The sequence below is a fragment of the Pleurodeles waltl genome, chromosome 4_1 (assembly GCF_031143425.1).
Source record: "Pleurodeles waltl isolate 20211129_DDA chromosome 4_1, aPleWal1.hap1.20221129, whole genome shotgun sequence".
Lineage (NCBI taxonomy): Eukaryota > Metazoa > Chordata > Amphibia > Caudata > Salamandridae > Pleurodeles > Pleurodeles waltl.
The window spans coordinates 16,432,237-16,456,706 of record NC_090442.1 but is presented as its reverse complement, the minus strand read 5'-3'; the positions used below and the strand labels follow the sequence as shown (position 1 = coordinate 16,456,706).

The 24,470-nt window shown below is 46.8% G+C and overlaps 1 long non-coding RNA gene across 1 annotated transcript; it reads right to left on the bottom strand.

Moving 5' to 3' along the window:
* Positions 1-1,475: 1,475 nt before the first annotated feature.
* On the bottom strand, positions 1,476-16,220 carry LOC138287255 (uncharacterized). Its single transcript, XR_011202180.1, has 3 exons — positions 16,024-16,220; positions 3,401-3,782; positions 1,476-1,823 (listed from the first exon to the last, which is right to left on the bottom strand). It is a non-coding gene; the product is annotated as an uncharacterized lncRNA (long non-coding RNA).
* Positions 16,221-24,470: the final 8,250 nt, after the last annotated feature.

Below are 24,470 nucleotides of genomic sequence, written 5' to 3'. Positions count from 1 at the left end.
AATTTTAACTGTGTGTTAGACACTGAGCTCGGCCAGTCCCACCCACCACTACCTCTCCAATACCCTGAACACTCAGTCAAATTCTAGAAGGTTGGGCTCAAAGAGCCGTTTGTTACTTTGGCAACGTCAATTAACCCTACTGGCTGAATGCTGTAGATCTATATTTTTATGTATTAATCCCAGTCTTTGTGATCTAGCAATTGATGGTGCCAGCCCTACAAGGGGAGGCCTCCTGTTCGGAGATCCTTTTGTAAAAGAAGTAACTAGATTTGTCAACATAGTTACTTCTTTGGATAAGGCTCAGTCAGCTCTGAACATAGTTTTCCAACCCGACCTTTTCACTAGGGCTGGGAGGGGCCCTTTGTCCTACCAGACTATACAAAGGATTTCCCCGTCGCAGAAGCACCGGGAATGACAATCAAAGGAGCGCTCTCTTCTTTTAGTCCAGAAGTCGGGGTCACAGAGGACACTTTCCACATGGAAACGTTTGTGTAAATTCAGCAACTCTTTCTTTCAAGAAGGTAAGGGCCAGATGTAGGTACAAAAAAATTAGCGACTCGCAATTTGCGAGCATGTGCGACTCGCAATTTGCGTGTCGCTAACTGGAATGCAGGTAGAAAGTGCGCAGACAAATTGCGACTCGCACCTGGAGTCGCACCGCAGATAGCGAGTCCGCTGTTTGCGAAGTCGCTTTTTGCGACCGCGCAAAAAACGGACTCGCAATTTGCGAGTGGGTGTCGCAAATAGCGACTGTGCTGAAAATTGAAAGCAGGTGCTGCAGAACACTCCAGAACACTCAGGAAAACACTTCCTGGCACATGATGATGACATCACAGCCAGGAAGTTTACAAATACACCTGGGAGGAGGGAGGACCACACCCTTTTTTAACTGCAGCACAGCTAACAGAGTACCAGCAACCATGGCTGACACTCCCAGGAAGAGAAAGCTCAAGTTTTCAGAGAAGGAGCTGGAGGTGCTCACAGATGAGTGCTGTCAGCACCATGATGAGCTTTTTGGGAAGGCAACCCTCAATGTGCCAGACTCTGACAAAAAAGAATTTGGCAGGAAATCCAGGAGAAGGTAAACTCCCTGGGGGTCAGCCACAGGAGTGTGGATGAACTAAAGAAGAGGTGGTAGGACCTCCGCTCCCGGACCAAGGAGAGGGTGGCAGAAAGGCTCCGGGAGATGAGAGGCACAGGAGGGGGACCATCTTCCATACCACCACCCACACCCCTGGAGGAAGGGGTTGAGGAGACCCTGGAGCAGAGGCTGTTACTGGAATTGGAGACCTGGACAACCGGTGAGTACCATGCGATATGCCTGTACCCCCATCAATGCCATACCTCCACCATGTACACAGGGGCATGCACAACCAAGATAGCTCAATTTCACAGTAGCAAACACCAGAATGATGCATTATGGGCAATGTAGTCAAGTAGGCACTTCATAAGCAAATGTTTATTAGGAAGTGTTTAACAGATAGTAGACACTGACAGTGTTTTCCCCATGTCCCACAGGTCTCCCACAAGACACCCCCACCAGCCAAAGTAGCCAGGTGCCAATGGTCAGCCAGTCCCAAGAGGAGACAACAGGACCAGCCATCACTCACACCTGCACCACCAACACCATCCCCTCTCTGGCAACACCTGTTGCAACAGTGGTCTTGGAGCCTGCACCAGGTACAATCCGGAGTGCCACATCAGACATCACAGGGACTCCACCGCTGCGCAGGTGACGCAGAATGAGGAGAGCAGGGCAGCAGGCAGAGTCAGGTCTTTCATCCACAACACCAACGGAGGCCCAGCTGCTACGGAGTCAGCGCCTGCAAAATCAACAGTTAAGGCGGATTAGTGGGGTTCTGCAGCGCCTCAAGAGGAACCATGCCAACAGCATGAAGCAGGTGCATGCATAACTGGAGGTCATTGGGAACAACACTGGTGACCTAGCCCTGTCAATGCGCGAACTGGTGGCTGGACTGCTAACGCAGAGTGAGGGTGCGCAGCTGCTCCAAAGGCTGGACAGGATGGCCTCCTCTATTGTCAGACTGGCAGTGAACACAACTGGGCTGTCAAGGAGAACAGTCAGCCTCCAGGTTGACATGGGCCACTTTGCGGGTGATGTGGCACGGGGACTGGGCCGGATCACCCATGCAATAGACCTTATGGAGGCACAGCAGGTGTCCAGGGGTACAGGTGACACCCCACAAGACAGTGAGGAGGGCTCACTGTCAGCAGTGTGTCTGCTGGTGACACCAGGGTGCTACGGAGTGGGAGTACAAGGCAGAGCACTGCTGAGCAACCTGGTACCAGCCAGGCTGGCCGAGCCCGCCGTAGGCTGTGAGCTAAACACTGTCCCTGATGTTGGGGCACATGATGGCAATGTGTCCCATGCCAGGTGGTCATTTGAAGTTCCTGAACAGTTTTTACTTGTATATAGTTTGGTTTTTGCACATATTAAATCATTTGTTCATTACACTTAACACATGGAGGGCCATATTTATACTTTTCGACGCACAACTGCGCCAACGCAGTTGTGCGTCAAAAAATTTAACGCCGGCTAATGCCAATGGCGGAGCTGCCTGGTGTGCGTAAAAAAAAATGACTTACACCAGGCAGCGCCGGCGTAGGGGAATATGGAGCTTGGGTGTCAAAAAATGGGGCAAGTCAGGCTGAGGCAAAATTTTCGCCTCAACCCGAATTGCGCCGTTTTTTTTTACTCCCAACCCCCATTGAAATGACTCCTGTCTTCGCAAAGACAGGAGTCATGCCCCCTTGCCCAATGGTCATGCCCAGGTGACTTATGTCCCCTGGGCATGGTCATTGGGCATAGTGGCATGTAGGGGGGCACAAATCAGGCCCCCCTATGCCACAATTTTTTTTTTTTTAAATACTTACCTGAACTTACCTTAACTTCCCTGGGATGGGTCCCTCCATCCTTGGGCGTCCTCCTGGGGTGGGCAAGGGTGGCAGGGGGTGTCCCTGGGGGCAGGGGAGGGCACCTCTGGGCTCCTTCCGAGCCCACAGGTCCCTTAACGCCTGCCCTGAGCAGGCGTTAAAAAATGACGCAAACGCGGCTGGACGTCATTTTTTTTGACCCGCCCACTCCCGGGCGTCATTTTTGCCCGGGAGTATAAATACGACGCACATACCTCGGAGTCATTTTTTACTAGGGAACGCCTACCTTGCATATCATTAACGCAAGGAAGGTGTCCACGCTAAAAAATGACGCAAACTCCATGAACTTTGACGCTAGACGCGTCTAACGCCAGAGTATAAATATGGAGTTCGTTTTGCGTCGGATTTGCGTAAAAAAAAACAACGCAAATCCGGCGCAAACAGAGTATAAATATGGCCCGGAGTGTTTGTTCTATTGGTGAGTATGGTAGAAGTTGGCACGTACCTTCCAAAGTATTGGGTTGCAATGTGTTCCCGTCTCAGTCTGCCTTGATTTGCGATGCTCCTATCCCCATGATGGCGATGTGGTTGCTCTTGCTCTTCTTCCTCCGAATCTGGGTCTGCAGGGGTGAGAGGTAGGCCACGTCGGGTGGCAATGTTGTGCAGGATAGCGCATGCAACAACTATTTTGAAAGCCGTTATGGGGGTATACTGGAGGGCACCTCCACTTCGGTGGAGGCATCTGAACCGTGCTTTCAGCAGTCCGAAGGTTCTTTCAATCAAGTTCCTGGTCCTCTTATGTGCACTGTTGTATCGCCTCTCACATTCATTGCTGGGTGTTAAGTAAGGAGTCAGTATCCATGGCCGTAGTGCATATGCACTGTCACCTGTTGGGCACAAAACGTACACTGTTAGCAAGTCGTGGTTGGTTTGCAAATTGATCTGTGTGCATGTCTACAAGGTGCATGCAGCTCTACCTAGGAGGTATCCGTCTCCAAACTCCCCACGTTCCAGGCATTGGTGTATCCCACTGTGCCTAAAAATGTAGGAGTCATGAGTACTGCCTGGAAATTTAGCAACCATGTCAGTGATGACATAATGGGCGTCACATACCACCTGAATATTGAGTGAGTGGGTACACTTTCTATTGCGGAACAGATATTCCAGGTTTGCAGGAGGGCAGATTTGAATATGTGTCCCATCTACACACCCTATGACATGGGGAAAGTTGGCAATTCGGTAAAAGTCTAACTTGGTGCTGTTAATTTCTGCCTCATTCCTGGGTAGGTATATGTATCGGGACATGTGTGTGAGTAAGGCATCTAGGAATACCCTGAGGAACCTTGATAGTGCACTTTGGGATACCCCACCTGCCACAGCAATGACCCCCTGATAGCTCCCCGAGGCCAAGAGGTGCAGTGAGCATAGCACTTGCACATGCGTAGGGATGGCGCAGCCGCACAGAGTCTGGCGTTCTAGCTGTGGTTTGAGTAAATCTATTAAATCTAGTAAAGCTGCGCTGCTAAGTCTGTATTTGTCATATATTTCCTCCTCAGTTTGCTGGAAAAGAGTCTGCCTTGTTCTGTATATCTTCTCCTGTCTGTGGCCCCTCCTCCTCCTCCTCTGCTGTGCTGCGTAGACTCTCCTCCTCACTGCTATCAGGTTTATCTTCGCCATCTTGAGTGACCCAGATGCCTTCTGGGTCCCCTTTTATACTTTGGTAATGGTTACCACCTGCTCTGAGTTAGTGGTAAATGGGACATGCAAACTGGGCTTTTTGCGACTAGTCGCAATTTGCGAGTTGCTATTGCATATGGTTTGCGACTCGCAAATTGCGACTTCCTATTAGCGGGTCGCAATATGGGGTTGCAAATTTTGCGAGTTGGTAACGTCTCGCATCGCATTTTGCGAGTCGGAAATGGGATTTTTGCATCCCATTTCCGAATTTGCAGAGTCGCAAATAGCGATTCGTGCAATTTGCGACTCGCAAAAGTTTGCTACATCTGGCCCTTAGTTATCAATTCTCTTCCCTCCTAGGTTTAGGGCGTAGAATTCGTCATTTTTTACACAATCATGAAATAATTACAAAAGAAGGATGGGTTCTTCAAACAAATAGCATTGAGACAAAAGCATAAGATTTGAATGACTGCATTCCTTTTCGGGCACATCTACCATTTTGCTGGCATGCCCGAACAATAAGGACAATCAAACCTTGCTAACAGTGAACAATCATACTGCGGCAGGCAGTAGAAGCAATATCTCCAGCCATTTCTCCTAGTATTTTCTCTGTATTTAATTCAGGGTTCCAAGATTTTCTTGTGTTTTGTAGGGCAGAGTCTAACGTCATATGCAACTTTTTCCTTAAGCACACGCCAATCCATATTCGACTACCAATATTTTTCTAACTTGGTGTGGGATTCCTTTTGTGTGGTAAGTGTTGCACAAATACTTTACACAGTGCCTCCTATTAAAGTCTGACTTCTCTGTGCCAAGCTACCAGAGGATTGACCACAGGTTAACTTATGGTTGACTTGTGCCTCACCCTGATAAGGACTGTGGTCGCAGCATGACCAGGGCTCGCACCCCAGCTAACAAACAACCCAATTTCTTACATGCCAAACCATAATAACCACACTAATATCACAATTACCCCAGTCCGCTCCTTGTCCAGAGGGTATATAACCTGTTATTTAATGTCTCACCCTCTCTTCCAGGAGGCCATCCTCCTTCACTTGTATCACTGTGGCTGTGTCTTGCAGCAATCACTCTGGTGCTGTGGTGCCATAACTGCTCTGTTTGGTAGCCGGCCTCTACCACACCCAAGGCCTTTCTTACCAAAAGATTGCCCATGCAACAAGCCTGCTTTATATCTGGCAGAGTTATTCACCCATCATGCATTCCATGTGTCAATGAATCTACAGCAGCTTGTGGAGGATCCTCGTTGCATCAAGCCTCTAGAAACAAATCTCAGGTGCCCAGTATGACACATTCTGAAGTATGGATACCTCGCAGACATGAGGGGAAAGCAATCACCAGTGCTGAACATCTCTCTGGAACTCAGAGAAGGCGTTGCATTGATTACACTCATACGATTCTTCCACATTTTTACTGACGTAGAAGACCCGATATGTGTATCTGTTACTTGCTGGGACGGGAGAGGGATAGCCTGCTCTTTCATCCTAGGTTCAAAGAGGATATAGTGCTATTTATGCGAATTAATGCTGAATCCAGGTTTATTTCCCATATTGACAATACATGTGGCGAGGTCTGAGATGACTGGAAGGATCCTGTCTGCGTACAGTTATATTGTCCCATTGTGGGCTCTATCAATGCATCTACTGTTATCTAGTTTGGTAAAGTTTCTTCTATTACTGCAAAGAGCAACAGACAGAGGGGACATCCCAGACTGGATCTCATTCCTAGAGCGAATGATTCTGACAGGAGCCCAATCACTTGTCCTTGAGTCATTTGGGCAATTTACAGGAGTTTGACCCAGAACAGAAACTGAATTCTGAGGTGCATTTGATAAGGGTCTTGGTGTTGGGATTCCAGAATATAGCGCTCACTTAAGTGGTTCATTAGAGATAAAAAAGTCAGGGACTAATAGAAGAGCCAGGTTGTCAGCTTCTTGTGGATTAGTGAGAAGTGGTGAGGAGGTTCTGATGCGTAACTGCACGCATTAGGAGTGATGTAGAAGGGCCGACCACCAGAGCTGGGTCTGAGTGTGGAAAGGTAATACCCTAATGATGACAAGATATGGGCCAGGTGTAGAGTGTCACGCAGTGTTCAATTTCTATTCAATGTCGACTTTAGGAGGAAGAGCTATCACTGTGTTCTTGCAATGAGTCTAGATATGTTGGATCAATTCAACACAATTTATCCTTATGAGTTTATTAGATACTGGTCTGTGCTTCGAGGCAGTTGTTTCTTTCATCCACTTACTGATGGTTGATTTATTACCTTTCTTCACTATATATAATTGATTAAGGAGATGGGCTGGTTAGCACTGTGAGTAAATTCTTGGTATGTTTAAATACATGCCACACGTCACAGAGCTCATGGTGCCTGTGTGAGAGCATGTGACATCAAATGAATTCAGAAACAGTCACATGTACATGACCTGATGAAACATTTTAGGCAATTGAGTCAGATTCCCAATGTGTTCCCTGTACATGTGTATTATACTTATCAATGACTTTCATAGACCAACTGTTAGAGAGCACCATCCGGCTGAAGCCTCTGTGTCTGCTGCATTTGCAATAGTATGAATGAGCTCTGTGTGTTCAATTGGAATGTGTGCCGTCTTTCTCAATGCTAAGATCCAATAACTATGGATTCCTTTCTGAGGGCCTGGGAAATGATAGGAATGGGGAGGTGACAAAAAACAAAACGCCATGGTATCAGAATTTCCTAGGAGGACCTTACCTCCAGGAATTATAATGGCCCCTTCAGAGCCATGCTGTAAGAAAGATAAAGAAATGATAAAGTCAAAAATCTAAGTGTGCTTTTTTATTAATAAAAGTGCGTATTTGTTTATTGGCAATCTTGTGTGTGGGGGTGTTTAGAAAGATGAGTGGGTAACTACGTGCATAAGTCAATGGGTAACTAAATGGATGAATGAGTGAGTGCAGCGATAGATGTATGAATGCACACCTAAGTGATAATATAGACAAATGAAGAAGTGGACAATGTGAATGAATGGGTGAGTGGATAGATGAAAGGTTGACTATATGAAATGATGAATGAATGAGTAAATTGATGAATGGATCATTTGCAAACTCAGAGTTCATAGATCAATGACTCAGAATGGATGAGAGAGCAGATAAATGAATGATTAAGCAAGTGCTTGTGTGCACGGATACTACATACTGCAGTAAACACCACTGCATACACTGTCTCTGTAAACAAACCTCATAGTATAGTACAAAGCAGTGCAGTGGAAATAGAATCCTCATAGTGCAGTAAGGTGAAGTGTGTGCACAGATTCTTCATACTGCAGTAAGATGTGGTGCAGTGCATACAGATTTCTCATAGTGCAGTGAAGATGCAATGCAGTGGAACAGACTCCTCATAGTGTAGTAGGATGCAGTGTAGTGCAAGCTTCTTATAGTGTAGTAAGATGCAGTGTAGTATGCAAAGTTTCTAATAAATAGTGCAGCAGGATGAAGTGCATTGTGCACAGATGTCTCATAGTGCTGTAACATGCAGTGCATCTTTCTCACAGTGTAGAAAGATACAATGCAGTGGCACAGATTCATCACAGTGCAGTAAAATGCAGTGCAGTGCACATATTCCTCATAGTGCGGTAAGATGCAATGCAGTGCACAGAATCCTCACACTGTAGTAAGATGCAGAACAGCATGCACACATTCCTCATAGTGCAGTAGCACAGATTCCTCACAGTGCAGTAAAATGCAGTGCAGTGCACATATTCCTCATAGTGCGGTAAGATGCAATGCAGTGCACAGAATCCTCACACTGTAGTAAGATGCAGTACAACATTGTAGGAAAGTACCATCTTGCCTGGCATGTTACCCCCATTTTTCACTGTATATATGTTGTTTTAGTTGTATGTGTCACTGGGACCCTGCCAGCCAGGGCCCCAGTGCTCATAAGTGCGCCTGAATGTGTTACTTGTGTTATGACTAACTGTCTCACTGAGGCTCTGCTAACCAGAACCTCAGTGGTTATGCTCTCTCATTTCTTTCAAATTGTCACTAACAGGCTAGTGACCAATTTTACCAATTTACATTGGCTTACTGGAACACCCTTATAATTCCCTAGTATATGGTACTGAGGTACCCAGGGTATTGGGGTTCCAGGAGATCCCTATGGGCTGCAGCATTTCTTTTGCCACCCATAGGGAGCTCTGACAATTCTTACACAGGCCTGCCACTGCAGCCTGAGTGAAATAACGTCCACGTTATTTCACAGCCATTTTACACTGCACTTAAGTAACTTATAAGTCACCTATATGTCTAACCTTTACCTGGTAAAGGTTAGGTGCAAAGTTACTTAGTGTGAGGGCACCCTGGCACTAGCCAAGGTGCCCCCACATTGTTCAGGGCCAATTCCCCGGACTTTGTGAGTGCGGGGACACCATTACACGCGTGCACTACATATAGGTCACTACCTATATGTTGCTTCACAATGGTAACTCCGAATATGGCCATGTAACATGTCTATGAGCATGGAATTGCCCCCTCTATGCCATCCTGGCATAGTTGGCACAATCCCATGATCCCAGTGGTCTGTAGCACAGACCCTGGTACTGCCAAACTGCCTTTCCCGGGGTTTCACTGCAGCTGCTGCTGCTGCCAACCCCTCAGACAGGTTTCTGCCCTCCTGGGGTCCAGCCAGGCTTGGCCCAAGATGGCAGAACAAAGGACTTCCTCTGAGAGAGGGTGTTACACCCTCTCCCTTTGGAAAATGGTGTGAAGGCAGGGGAGGAGTAGCCTCCCCCAGCCTCTGGAAATACTTTCATGGGCACACATGGTGCCCATTTTTGCATAAGCCAGTCTACACCGGTTCAGGGACCCCTTAGCCCTGCTCTGGCGCAAAACTGGACAAAGGAAAGGGGAGTGACCACTCCCCTGACCTGCACCTCCCCTGGGAGGTGCCCAGAGCTCCTCCAGTGTGCTCCAGACCTCTGCCATCTTGGAAACAGAGGTGCTGCTGGCACACTGGACTGCTCTGAGTGGCCAGTGCCACCAGGTGACGTCAGAGACTCCTTCTGATAGGCTCCTTCAGGTGTTGCTAGCCTATCCTCTCTCCTAGGTAGCCAACCCCTCTTTTCTGGCTATTTAGGGTCTCTGTCTCTGGGGATTCCTTAGATAACGAATGCAAGAGCTCATCCGAGTTCCTCTGCATCTCTCTCTTCACCTTCTGCCAAGGAATCGACTGCTGACCGCGCTGGAAGCCTGCAAAACTGCAACAAAGTAGCAAAGACAACTACTGCAACTCTGTAACGCTGATCCTGCCGCCTTCTTGACTGTTTTCCTGGTGGTGCATGCTGTGGGGGTAGTCTGCCTCCTCTCTGCACTAGATGCTCCGAAGAAATCTCCTGTGGGTCGACGGAATCGTCCCCCTGCAACCGCAGGCACCAAAGAACTGCATCACCGGTACCCTGGGTCTCCTCTCAGCACGACGAGCGAGGTTCCTTGAATCCAGCAACTCTGTCCAAGTGACTCCTACAGTCCAGTGACTCTTCAGTCCAAGTTTGGTGGAGGTAAGTCCTTGCCTCCCCACGCCAGACTGCATTGCTGGGAACCGCGACTTTTGCAGCTACTCCGACCTCCGTGCACTTCCAGCGGAAATCCTTTGTGCACAGTCCAGCCTGGGTCCACGGCACTCTAACCTGCATTGCACGACTTCCTAAGTTGTCCTCCGGCGACGTGGGACTCCTTTGTGCGACTTCGGGTGAGCACCATTTCATGCATCTTCGTAGTGCCTGTTCCGGCACTTCTGCGGGTGATGCCTGCTTCTGAGAGGGCTCATTGTCTTGCTCGATGCCCCCTCTGTCCCCAGACGCAATTGGCGACATCCTGGTCCCTCCTGGGCCACAGCAGCATCCAAAAACCCTAACCGCACGATTTGCAGCTAGCAAGGCTTGTTGGCGGTCTTTCTTCAGGAAAACACTTCTGCACGACTTTCCACGGCTTGGGGGATCCATCCTCCAAAGGGGAAGTCTCTAGCCCTTGTCGTTCTTGCAGAAACCTACGCTTCTACTGTCCAGTAGCAGCATCTTTGCACCCACAGCTGGCATTTCCTGGGCATCTGCCCATCTCCGACTTGCTTGTGACTTTTGGACTTGGTCCCCTTGTTCCACAGGTACCCTAGACTGGAAATCCATCGTTGTTGCATTGCTGGTTTGTGTCTTTCCTGCAGAATTCCCCTATCACGACTTCTATGTCCTTTGGGGAACTTTAGTGCACTTTGCACTCACTTTTCAGGGTCTTGGGGTGGGCTATTTTTCTAACCCTCACTATTTTCTAATAGTCCCAGCGACCCTCTACAAGGTCACATAGGTTTGGGGTCCATTCGTGGTTCGCATTCCACTTTTGGAGTATATGGTTTGTGTTGCCCCTATCCCTATGTGTCCCCATTGCATCCTATTGTAACTATACATTGTTTGCATTGCTTTCTATTGCTATTACTGCATAATTTTGGTATTGTGTACATATATCTTGTGTATATTTGCTATCCTCATACTGAGGGTACACTCTGAGATACTTTGGCATATTGTCATAAAAATAAAGTACCTTTATTTTTAGTATATCTGTGTATTGTGTTTTCTTATGATATTGTGCATATGACACTAGTGGTACTGTAGGAGCTTCACTCGTCTCCTAGTTCAGCCTAAGCTGCTCTGCTAAGCTACCATTATCTATCAGCCTATGCTGCTAGACACCCTATACACTAATAAGGGATAACTGGGCCTGGTGCAAGGTGTAAGTACCCCTTGGTACCCACTACAAACCAGTCCATTCCCTGTAGGGATATGGACCACCTCAATAATTTAGGATTTTCACCTTTCATTTGTTTTAGCCAAAGTAGAGGTTTGTGGTCTGTCTGAACAATGAAGTGAGTGCCAAACAGGTATGGCCTCAACTTCTTCAGAGCCCAGACCACAGCAAAGGCCTCCCTCTCTATGGCAGACCAACGCTTTTCTCTAGGGGTCAACCTCCTACTAATAAAAGCAACAGGTTGATCCTGGCCCTCAGAATTAAGTTGTGATAGGACTGCCCCTACTCCTAATTCAGATGCATTCAGATGCATCAGTTTGGACATATAATTTTTTAGAGTAACAAGGGCTTTTCAGGACAGGTGCAGAGCACATGGCCTGCTTCAGCTCCTCAAAAGCTTTCTGACAGTTTGCTGTCCATAATACCTTTTTAGGCATTTTCTTGGATGTGAGGTCATTAATGGAGCCATAGTTCTTAATGAACCTCCTGTAATACCCAGTGAGGCCTAGGAAGGCTCTCACCTGAGTCTGAGTAGTAGGGGGAATCCAATCTATAATAGTTTGGATTTTCCCCTGAAGTGGTGCAATCTGTTCCCCGCCAACAAGGTGTCCCAGATAAACCACCTTCCCCTGCCCTATCTGGCACTTTGAAGCCTTGATAGTGAGGCCTGCCTTTTGCAGGGCCTCTAAAACTTTCCATAGGTGGACCAGGTGATCATCCCAGCTGGAGCTAAAGACAGCTATATCGTCCAAATATGCTGCACTAAAAGCTTCCAGCAATGTACAGTCACAATAGATTGCAATGAGAGCACATAGGTATAGGGGCAACACAAACCATATACTCTAGAAGTGGAATGCGAACCACAAATGGACCCCAAACATATGTGAGCTTGTAGAGGGTCGCTGGGACTGTAAGAAAACAGTGAGGGTTAGAAAAATAGCCCACCCCAAGACCCTGAAAAGTAGGTGTAAAGTGCACCTATGTTCCCCAGAGAGCACAGAAGTCGTGATAGGGGAATTCTGCAAGGAAGACCAACACCAGCAATGCAACAACGATGGATTTCCAGACAAGAGTACCTGTGGAACAAGGGGACCAAGTCCAAGAGTCACACTCAAGTCGGGAGTGTGCAGATGCCCGAGAAATGCCAGCTGAGGTTGCAAAGAAGCTGCCACCAAATGGTAGAAGCTGTGGATTCTGCAAGAACGAAGAGGACTAGGAACTTCCCCTTTGGAGGATGGATGTCCCACGTCGTGAAGAAGCTTGCAGAGGTGTTTCCATGCAGAAAGACTACAAACAAGCCTTGCTAGCTGCAAGGGTCGCGGTTAGGGCTTTTGGATGCTGCTGTGGCCTAGGAGGGACCAGGATGTCACCAATTGCGTGAGGAGACAGAGGGGGCGTCCAGCAAGACAAAGAGCCCACTCAGAAGCAAGCAGCACCTGCAGAAGTGCCGGAACATGCACTACGAAGAAGAGTGAACCGGAGCTCACCCGAAGTCACAAAAGAAGGTCCCACGACGCCGGAGGACAACTCAGGAGGTCGTGCACTGCAGGTTAGAGTGTCGGGGACCCAGGCTTGGCTGTGCACAAAGGAAATCCTGGAAGAGTGCACAGGAGCTGGAGCAGCTGCAAATCACGCAGTAGCCAGCAATGCAGTCTAGCGTGGGGAGGCAAGGACTTACCTCCACCAAACTTGGACTGAAGAGTCACTGGACTGTGGGAGTCACTTGGACAGAGTTGCTGAGTTCCAGGGACCACGCTCGTCGTGCTGAGAGGGGACCCAGAGGACCGGTGATGCAGTCTTTTGGTGCCTGCGGTTGCAGGGGGAAGATTCCATCGACCCACGGGAGATTTCTTCAGAGCTTCTAGTGCAGAGAGGAGGCAGACTACCCCCACAGCATGCACCACCAGGAAAACAGTCGAGAAGGCGGCTGGATCAGCGATACAAGGTTGCAGTAGTCGTCTTTGCTACTTTGTTGCGGTTTTGCAGGCATCCAGAGCAGTCAGCGGTCGATTCCTTGGCAGAAGGTGAAGAGAGAGATGCAGAGGAACTCTGATGAGCTCTTGCATTCGTTATCCCCAAAGCAGAGACCCTAAAGAGCCAGAAAAGGAGGTCTGGCTACTTAGGAAGGAGGATAGGCTAGCAACACAGGTAAGAGCCTATCAAAAGGAGTCTCTGACGTCACCTGCTGGCACTGGCCACTCAGAGCAGTCCAGTGTGCCAGCAGCACCTCTGTTTCCAAGATGGCAGAGGTCTGGAGCACACTGGAGGAGCTCTGGGCACCTCCCAGGGGAGGTGCAGGTCAGGGGAGTGGTCACTCCCCTTTCCTTTGTCCAGTTTCGCGCCAGGGCAGGGCTGGGGGATCCCTGAACCAGTGTAGACTGGCTTATGCAGAGATGGGCACCATCTGTGCCCATCAAAGCATTTCCAGAGGCTGGGGGAGGCTACTCCTCCCCAGCCCTGACACCTTTTTCCAAAGGGAGAGGGTGTAACACCCTCTCTCTGAGGAAGTCCTTTGTTCTGCCTTCCTGGGCCAAGCCTGGCTGGACCCCAGGAGGGCAGAAACCTGTCTGAGGGGTTGGCAGCAGCAGCAGCTGCAGTGAAACCCCGGGAAAGGTAGTTTGGCAGTACCCGGGTCTGTGCTAGAGACTCGGGGGATCATGGAATTGTCTCCCCAATGCCAGAATGGCATTGGGGTGACAATTCCATGATCTTAGACATGTTACATGGCCATGTTCGGAGTTACCATTGTGACGCTGTACATAGGTAGTGACCTATGTACAGTGCACGCGTGTAATGGTGTCCCCGCACTCACAAAGTCCGGGGAATTTGCCCTGAACAATGTGGGGGCACCTTGGCTAGTGCCAGGGTGCCCACACACTAAGTAACTTAGCACCCAACCTTTACCAGGTAAAGGTTAGACATATAGATGACTTATAAGTTACCTAAGTGCAGTGGTAAATGGCTGTGAAATAACGTGGATGTTATTTCACTCAGGCTGCAAGGGCAGGCCTGTGTAAGAATTGTCAGAGCTCCCTATGGGTGGCAAAAGAAATGCTGCAGCCCATAGGGATCTCCTGGAACCCCAATACCCGGATACCTCAGTACCATATACTAGGGAATTATAAGGGTGTTCCAGTATGCCAATGTGAATTGGTGAAATTGGTCACTAGCCTGTTATTGACAATTTGGAAAGCAAAGAGAGAGCATAACCACTGAGGTTCTGGTTAGCAGAGCCTCAGTGAGACAATTAGTCATCACACAGGGAACACATACAGGGCACACTTATGAGCACTGGGGCCCTGGCTGGCAGGGTCCCAGTGACACATACAACTAAAACAACATATATACAGTGAAATATGGGGGTAACGTGCCAGGCAAGATGGTACTTTCCTCCATACACACAGACTTCTCATAGTGCTGTAAGATGCAGTATAGTGGACAAATTCATCATAGTGCAGTAAGATGCAGTGCAGTGTGTACAAATTCCTCATAGTGCAGTAAGATGTAGTGCACCATGCACATATATCTCAGTGCAGTAAGATGCAGTGCAGTGGGCACAGATTTCTCACAGTGCAGTAAGATGAAGTGCCAGATTCCCCATAGTGCTGTAGTGTGCATTGCAGCAAGCACAGATTCCTCATAGAGCAATAAGATTCTGTTACAGTGCACAGAGTCCTCACAGCGCAGTAAGACGCAGTACAGTGCACATATTCCTCACAGTGCAATACGATGCAGTGCAGCATGCACAGATTCCTCATAGTGCAGTAAGATGCAGTGCACAGATTCCTCACAATGCAGTAAGATGAAGTGCAGTGCACAGATTCCTCACAGTGCAGTAAGATGCAGTGCAGATTCCTCACAGTGCAGTAAGATGCAGTGCAGTTCACAAATTCCTCACAGTACAGTAAGATGCAGTGCACAGATCTCTCATAGTGCAGTAAGATGCAGTGCACAGATCTCTCAGTGCAGTAAGATGCAGTGGTCAGATTCCTCCCAGTGAAGTAAGATGCAGTGCACAGATTCCTCAGTGCAGTAAGATGCAGTGCACAGATTCCTCACGGTGAAGTAAGATGCAGTGCAGCGTACACAGATTCCTCATAGAGCAGTAAGATGCAGTGCACAGATTCTTCACAGTGCAGTAAAATGCAGTGCACAGATCCCTCACAGTGCCGTAAGATGCAGTGCACAGATTCATCAGTGCAGTAAGATGCAGTGCACAGATTCCTCACGGTGAAGTAAGATGCAGTGCAGCGTACACAGATTCCTAATAGTGCAGTAAGATGCAGTTCACAGAATTCTCATAGTGCAGTAAGAGGCAGTACTGTGCACAGATTCCTCTCAGTGTGGTAAGATGCAGTGTACGGATCCCTCAGTGCAGTAAGCTGCAGTGCACAGATTCCTCACATTGCAGTAAGATGCAGTGCACAGATCCCTCAGTGCAGTAAGATGCAGTGCACAGATCCCTCTGTGCAGTAAGATGCAGTGCACAGATCACCTCTTTAACACAAATTATGACCACAAACAGCCCCAGGGCCGGAAGGAAAGCCCCCCAGAGGTCCCCGGATAGAAGAGCCCAGCTCAGCCCGGCTCCTGGCAGAGATTTCCTCCAGGATAATTCAGTCTGTTTCTACAAACACAGCAGAAGGTGCTGACAATCTCCTACCTGAGCAGGAACCTGTGCAGACATTTCCAGGCTCTCTCCTCCCCCTAGGGCTGGGGGGTGGGGGGTAGGTGCAGATTTGGGGTCTGAGGGGGGGTCTGTGAGGGTCTGAAGATGAAGATAACCGCACAGACAGACAGGGGGTCCCTCCTCCCCTGCAACAGGCTGAATACAGAAGGATAGGCCGTAAGTGCAGTGAACATCCGGTGCTAATGCTGACACTGCCGCTGCTGACCCGGAAAGTGACACCTTTACTCTGCCATCCCACCTTATCACGTACTCCTTTTCCGCACATGCGCAGACTACACCAGTCACCGGAAGTAGACACACTATTTCTCGCACGCGCACAGACAGTCCCAAACATGCTGTAATTGATAAACACTACTCTCTCGCACATGCGTAGACTACCCTTGTCACCGACGTGAGTGTCTGCTCCTCGCACATGCGCAGACTTCCTCAGTTGCCGGAAGTGGACTGACATTACTCTCGTGCACATGCGCTGACTGCCCCAGTGGTCGGAGGATGAAAAGGATCCCTTGTTTGGGCCTCAAGTCGCAGGACACGGAAAAGGTCAAAGACGCAAACACCAGACATCAGCCCCCTCCAGAGCTTCAGACCAGACATAAGATGCCCCCGTAAGGAAGAGGCAGAAAACTCAAGAAATGAAAAGAAAAACACGATAAGACCACATTTGTTATTTATACAAAATAAAAAACTGAACCAGAAACCAAGGGAGCAGGAACATTCCCAGAGGAAATCAGTGCCTTCCTTGCAGGACTGCCACTCACTCCCTGCCCTGCCACTCACATCCTGCACTGCCTCTCACACCCTGCACTGCCACTCCCTCCCTGCACTGCCACTCACTCCCCGCACTGCCACTAACTGTACTGCCCTGCCACTCACACCCTGCACTGCCACTCACTCACTCCCTGCCCTGCCACTCAATCCCTGCACTGCCACTCACTCACTCCCTTCCTGTACTGCAACTCACTCCCTGCACTGGCTCTCACTGCACTGCCACTCACTCCCTGCACTGCCACTCACTGTTCTGCCACTCGCTTCCTGCACTGCTGCTCAATCCCTGCACTGCCACTCACTCCCTGTACTGCCTCTCACTGTACTGCCACTCACTCCCTCCACTGCCTCTCACTGCCGCACTCCCTCTCACTCACTGCCCTGCCACTCAATCCCTGCACTGCCACTCACTCCCTTCCTGTACTGCCACTCAATCCCTGCACTGCTACTCACTCACTCCCTGCACTGCCACTCACTCACTGTACTGCCCCTCACTTCCTGCACTGCCACTCACTCCCTGCTCTGCCTCTCACTCACTGTACTGCCACTCACTCCCTGCACTGCCACTCACTCACTGCCCTGCCACTCATTCCTTGCAATGCCTCTCACTCACTGTACTGAAATAGGTCTGGCAAATTAGTGCACACACAAGGCGAGTGCAGCATTCAAATAATACTATGCAGCATTATACCCCATTCCCACTGGTTCTAGTGATGTGGCTATGGATGAATTAAAAATGGTGTGGACTTCTCACAGACACCCCAGGGGCACACTGAAGAAATTAATAAGAAATAAATTAGGCCATCATGGTTCAGGAGGTAAGAAGCTCTGTTTTCACTTTAACGAGGAGTATTTATGCCAAGTAGAAATGGCCTGCCAAATAGATTTTTTGCAGATTATGAAGCACATTTGATCCCCAATTAAATACATTATACAAATCTTCCATGAATCGAGGTTGTCTTCCCCTATCCATGAGTGAGACACTAATAGCCCAAATGCGATCCATTACGCATACATTCTTACTGCCATCTGCCAATATTAAGTGCAAAGTGTAAAATACTAGTGGAGAGACTGATGGCAAGTACAACTAAACTGATACATGAGGATCAAAACGGGTTTATCCTACAGTGAAGCACCTCCTTAAACATGCGTATATGTTACTAATACCGGGCCCTACAGTCCTGGCCTCGCTCCAGGAGTCTGGCACTCAAACTTCAACAGTTCTTTAGTATGCTCAATTTGAAATACATGATCAGGGAGTTTGGAAAATGTGGCTTGGAGCATTAGCTGACTGAATGGGATATGCTCCAATACGCTAGGCCAACAGTGAGATTTAATGGGCATATTATATCTGCAATGTATTAAGTAGCTCTAATGTCACTTTAACCCTTGTTTTTTCAGTGAATTTCTGTTTTTTTAATATATAGATATCCATCACCATCTGCAACGGGCATTGGGTTTAGGGCCTGGCCTAGGGCATTCACCCACTTTTTTTTTAAATGTTAAGGCCTGCAGGGGGAGCACCTCTGGCTCTCCACCCACCACCATAGTGGGAGCTAGCATTTGATTTTTGAAAGCGGGTGCCCACCAGGGAAACCCACATTTTCTTATTCGTTGGGAAGTGTGTGTGGGGGTAACCCCAGGGCAGGTACCCATAGAAGTCCCCCTCAATTGTTCATACAATTCATTGTTAAACACAAAGAAGTTCTTAGTAGGTCACCATTGAATCATCTTTAATAGCATATCCGACTAGCCCTGTGGAAATGTTTTACTTCTCTGATGCTGTCTTCATGACATATTCTGGTGCATAAGGATGATACATCCCAGGTCATCAAGAGCATATCACGTTCCCTGTTGATGTCATAAATCAGGAATTCAGAAGTGTCCTTTACATAATAAGTTCAGCCTCTACCAGTGTCCTAAGAGAGCTATCTATATAGTTTGATGTGCTCCAAATTGATTTTTCTGTTCCGCTATATTAGGCCTCCCTAGGGCAACCTGATAAGTTAAAAATAAGCAATTTCAGACACTCTGTCTTCAGGAATCTGAATTCATCATAGCTAATCTGTCCTTGATCCCTTTATCCCATTAAATCATTAGTGTAATCTTGTTTTTCATTCAGGTAATATGCCTTCACATGTTTTTTATGGCACTCAGTATTTGAAAGTTGACTATATGATTCCTGCATATACAGCTCAATCGGTCATAGCACTGCAGTCCCACCTTTGTCAGCCTACCTTATGACACAATCTTTGTTGTCTCTCAATTTAGTGCTGGTCTGTTTATAATTATTCACTGCACTGTTGACATGTGACCAATCTTTTCCTGGTTGTTTTGATTTGCAAACTGCAAAGTTCTCTAATCACTGTTTCTGAAAACACACCTGTGCTATCATGTGAAATAATGTGTGCAAAGAGTGGTCCAGGTCTAAAAGTGGTACCCCCTTCTTCCGTAACTTATATATTCTCACTCTGACATGTCATTTCTTCAATAATACTCCCAGTGTTGCTTGAACATTTATTCTCCAGTTCCAATAGTTCTTTCAGTAGGTGTAAATCAGCAAATTGCTGGATCCATTATCAGTGCAGTCTCTCAGTACTTTACACAAATTATTAGCATTATTTTTATGAATCTTCATGAACTCGAGTTCCTAATATATTTATACAGATCTATTTGAGTCTGAATATGATGAAATTCTGACTTTTCTCAAAATGATAGTCCCAGAGTTAGTACTTTTATTTCAGTGCGTTCATCTTCAGTTAAATTCATTTCTGTTTTGTCATCACTGGCTATTTCTTGTTCCTCATAGTTATCCAAGTTTGCCTGCTCTTTCCTTCTTCTGCCTTGGTCCCCTCTTCTTTGTATATATTTGCTTGTATTGTATTATATGTAGCTATATTATGGATGTATATATTTGCTTGTACTGTATTATATTGCATTTGCTTGTACTGCATTATATGTGACTGTAGTACAGATGTATATATTTGCTTGTGTTGTATTACGTGTCTGTAGTACAGATGTGTATATTTGCTTGTATTGTATTATATGTGTCTATAGTACAGATGTGTATATTTGCTTGTATTGTATTATAGGTGTCTATTGTACAGATGTATATATTTGCCTGTACTATATTATATGTCTCTGTAGTACAGATGTATATATTTGCTTGTACTGTATTATATGTGTCTATAGAACAGATGTATCTATTTGCTTGTATTGTATTATGTGTCTGTAGTACAGATGTATATATCTTTGCCTGTACTATATTATATGTGTCTGTAGTACAGATGTATATATTTGCTTGTATTGTATTATGTGTCTGTAGTACAGATGTATATATTTGCTTGTATTGTATTATGTGTCTGTAGTACAGATGTATACATTTGCTTGTATTGTATTATATGTGTCTGTAGTACATATGTATATATTTGCTTGCATTGTATTATATGTGTCTGTAGTACAGATGTATATATTTGCGTGTACTGTAATATATGTGCACATGCGTACATAGATACTGCTGAAGTCACAAGGGCACCTGGCCTTACTAGCATTCTGGTATATCAGTTTCAAACGTGCCCAGGGTTTTAGACAACATTTCAATTATGTTCCTCAAAATACTTTCTCTTCAGAACTTATTCTAGATTCTTGGTGTGACTCTTTGATACATCGATATTTAAAAAGAAAAATCAAAAAGAGATGAAAAACTGTGGCCTCGTCGCTCTTCTTGGTAGTGATGCTCAAATCTTTTCCAAAATTGAATGAACCTAAAGGATGGTTGAAGTCACTGGGATTTCCCCCCTTTTCGCAGTAACATACCCCACCACTGACTATATATTGACTTTTGCAATGCTGCAATGTAAGTACACAAAACGTATTAAGGCTGACAAACTTTATACATGCTTCAAAGACCGTACTACTGTATTCAAAAAGTTGCTTGAGTTAGGCTTTGAAAGAAACTACATAGCTGAGATAATACTCGTCCATTGTTAATTCTTCGTACAGATCACCATATTGACACTTGGATATGGGGACGATTAGGGCTTAATAATCGACTGACCAAACATAAACATATTATTCTGTTTGTGGTGTAAAGCAGTGAAGTATCCTTGCTCCCTGTTTTGGGCTCTATTCTTCTGATTTGTCCAACAGACTCTCAAAAAAGTTGCAAGTTCTCTCCGTAGGTGAGGGGGTAAAAACATAAGAATGTTATAATACTCTTTGTTAGGTCTTGTGAGAAATATCAACTGGAACAGTGCAACAAGCTGAATGATTTTACAGATAATTTAACCAAAATTAACACAGTGGTATTTGGTTCTTGATTTTCTTTTATATTCAAGTTTTTTCTGCAAACTTCATCTTTCATACATACCAGCTCAGATGCTTACCCAGTGATGAAGTTGTCCTCATCCATAACACGATCTCTTCCTATCTCAGCGACATAATAATTCCACTAGTTATGCCAATCTCAAATTATATAAAACTCAGACGTGCCAAGCTATAAAACGTAAAAAAAATATGCCCTGGTAAACTAAATCTGATTATTTTGTTCCTCTCTATTGCAACCACAGCACTTCTTACTACTTAGAAATGGCATTGTGTTTTGCAATGCATGGAGGAAAAGTTTGTACTTATTCCAGTCGGTTAAACAATGCAAACTTCAGAATTTGAACAATTGAAAGCACGTTTTCTGGCTGGAGCTACAGTCAATGCCTGTTTCCAACAGGTGAATGTGATCTATTTCTTCGCCTACTGCCAGGTGTGGTTTAGGGGATGTCAACACTCTGCCCATCACTCAGATTCCATTCAAGATGCAGGTACAACGTGTGGTAATTATAAACTCATTCACCCTGAGACGAGGCCTGCTGCATAATGCCAGGTTATAAACTCATTCACTCTGAGCCGAGGCCCGCTGCATAATGCCAGGTTATAAACTCATTCACTCTGAGCCGAGGCCTGCTGCATCATGCCAGGTTAGCTAAATATCCGAGTGGAGTTATGTTACTCCTGCCTCATAAAGTTACTTAATGAGTACCTGGAGATTACATACCAATAGGATTTCATTTTTTAGAACTACTGTCTCGAGAGGTGTATGGAAATAGAACAACGGCCAGAAATTATATATAGAACTATGGGTTCTCTAATAACAAAAGTGAGTCTCTAGCTTAAGTATTGTGTATTTGTCCAGATCTGATGTTGGAATTGAAAACGCTACTGAAACTTGTTTTCCTTGAAAATATTCTACACACCATAACATGTGCCTTGTATTGATGAACCAAATAATATGCTTTAAAGAAGAGTTACTGAATGTGTCCTTTTGGCCTTATGTGAACGTCAACACAGTATGTGAATAAATCAGATTCTTAGCAGTCCTGAGACTGCGATTAGTTTCTTTTATTTTCCGTAGTCACTGGGCCGGTCTCTTTATTGTTCGTGTGTCCAATTAGCTGATGACCTTGACTGCTTAATGTTAGTGGCTGTAGAAATGTGAGTGAGTGACAGTGTCACGCTGGAGTCAAGCTCGACAGGTACTTGCTTCCCCACTGCTTCTGCCAAGCTTGTTCCTTTGGCTGTGCTTTGGCTACGTAACAGATAGTACCAGTGGGAATATCTCTTTCATCAACTCAACTGCATGACAAATGATTAATGATAACAACATAATTTATCGTTTGATTCATTAACTATATTAGAATAAAGACAAATTCTAGGCCAGGAAAACTGGTGGATCATAAAACAGAAATGTCTATTTCTTAATTAGAAACATGTAGGTCATCAGCTAATTGGACACACGAACAATAAAGAGACCGGCCCTGTGACTACGGAAAATAAAAGAAACTGCAAAACCGCAACAAAGTAGCAAGACGACTACCAGCAACATTGTATCGCCTCATCCTGACGGCTTTCTCGACTGTTTCCTGGTGGTGCATGCTCTGAGGGCTGTCTGCCTTCACCCTGCACTGGAAGCCAGGAAGAAATCTCCCATGGGTTGACGGAACCTATTGTGCACACAGCTCTGTGATTGTTGCCCTGTGCAGACGATAGGTGAGTATGTGCCTGTCCACCAGTGTAGCCAAGTCTACAAGGGGTCTGTACACAGGTGTTTGCCTCCTCTTCCTAGTCCTCCACAGTGGTTGAAACCTAAGGGACCCACAAATGAGATGGGAATGACAACAGGAACTTTGGACACACTACATCAGTGTGCACAGAGCATGTTTGTATGTTGGACACTGGAATTGTCCAGGTGTGTACATTCAACACCAATGACGCACTTTTAATTCAGTAAATGTGTACTGGCATTAGAAAATGGCAATCGCCTGTCTTCTATGCAGGGACAGGTGGAAGAGACCTCACTCTACCGGCGTTAGGCGTCATGGTGGGAGGCGGTCTGCACCGTCGTGCTATTCCTCATTGTCTAACATGAGGCTCTAGGGAGTGCAGGAACCAATGATGATCAACGCCGGCGGTGAAGGTGTACACTGCCGGAGACGTGACTGCCATTTGCTGTCTATCACTTCACTTGATTCCTGACTTTCCACAGGACTACATATCCACTGTGTGTGTTGCTGTCTAGAAGCTGTCATGGCTCGGGCTACAGGGGAAAGGGCTCCAGCCTTCACGGCAGAGGTGCTGGAGAGGCTTGGGATGGGGTCCTACCCCTGTATGGCCAGCTTTATGGGCCTCCAGACCAACAGATGAGTACATAATGGGTACATTGTATGTGACATGGAGATGTGTGTGTGTGCTGGCAGTGTGTCACTTGGGGGGGTTTGGCTGATAGCAGTGTTAATGCTGGTACGGGTCCTGTGTATGCCTGTTGTGGGGGAAATGCAGTAAGTAGGCCATATGTGTGATAGGCTGGACAGTCTGGTTCATGGTGTCCCTCTGTCTGTGTCTCCTCTGCAGGTCAGCGCCCACCAGAAGAAGGGGTTGTGGCGTGCCATCGCCAAGGACGTGCGGACCCTGGGGGTCAACCTACATCTGACCAAGGACCTTCTTACCTTCAGGAATCATCTCAAGACCTGGCTTTTCAAGCAGTGCCTTGAGACCCTACAGGGTGAGTAGCGTGCTTAACAAATAACTGATTGATTGATTGATTGATAGCAGGTAGAGCACCCACTGCAGGAAACAGTGTGAGGACCTGAGATGCTGGGTCCGGAAGACCGCGGAGGCCCAGCTGGGGATGGCCTCCCAATGAGGGAGGGATTCCCATCGGAACCTGACCCCCCCTGATGGCCCGCATACTGGCGGTGGCCTACCCAGAGCTGGAAGGGTGCTTGAGGGCATCACAGCAGCCACAAGGGGGTGAGTACAGTGTGTGTGAAAACAATTGTTGTCAGGCATGGGATTTGGGTGTAGGGTTTTAGTCAGTGGATGCCCCATTATGCCAGCTCAGACATTGCTGTGTGGTCCAGCTTAGCTTTATTGGGTGGATTGCATGTTTTTGATTTGCTAGGTAGCTGGCTTTGATTGGCAGAGAGGGCTTAGTTGGTCCAAGTTGGTGTGCAGATGGCAGTATTTGGCTCCTACCTGCTGTGGTATGCCACTGTGGTCCATACCTCCCATTCTCAGTCTCAATTTGTGTCATTGATGTGTATGCCATCTGTGGTGTTGGTGCTGTGATTGACCATGTGCTCCCTTTCTTTCTCCCCCCTCTCCTT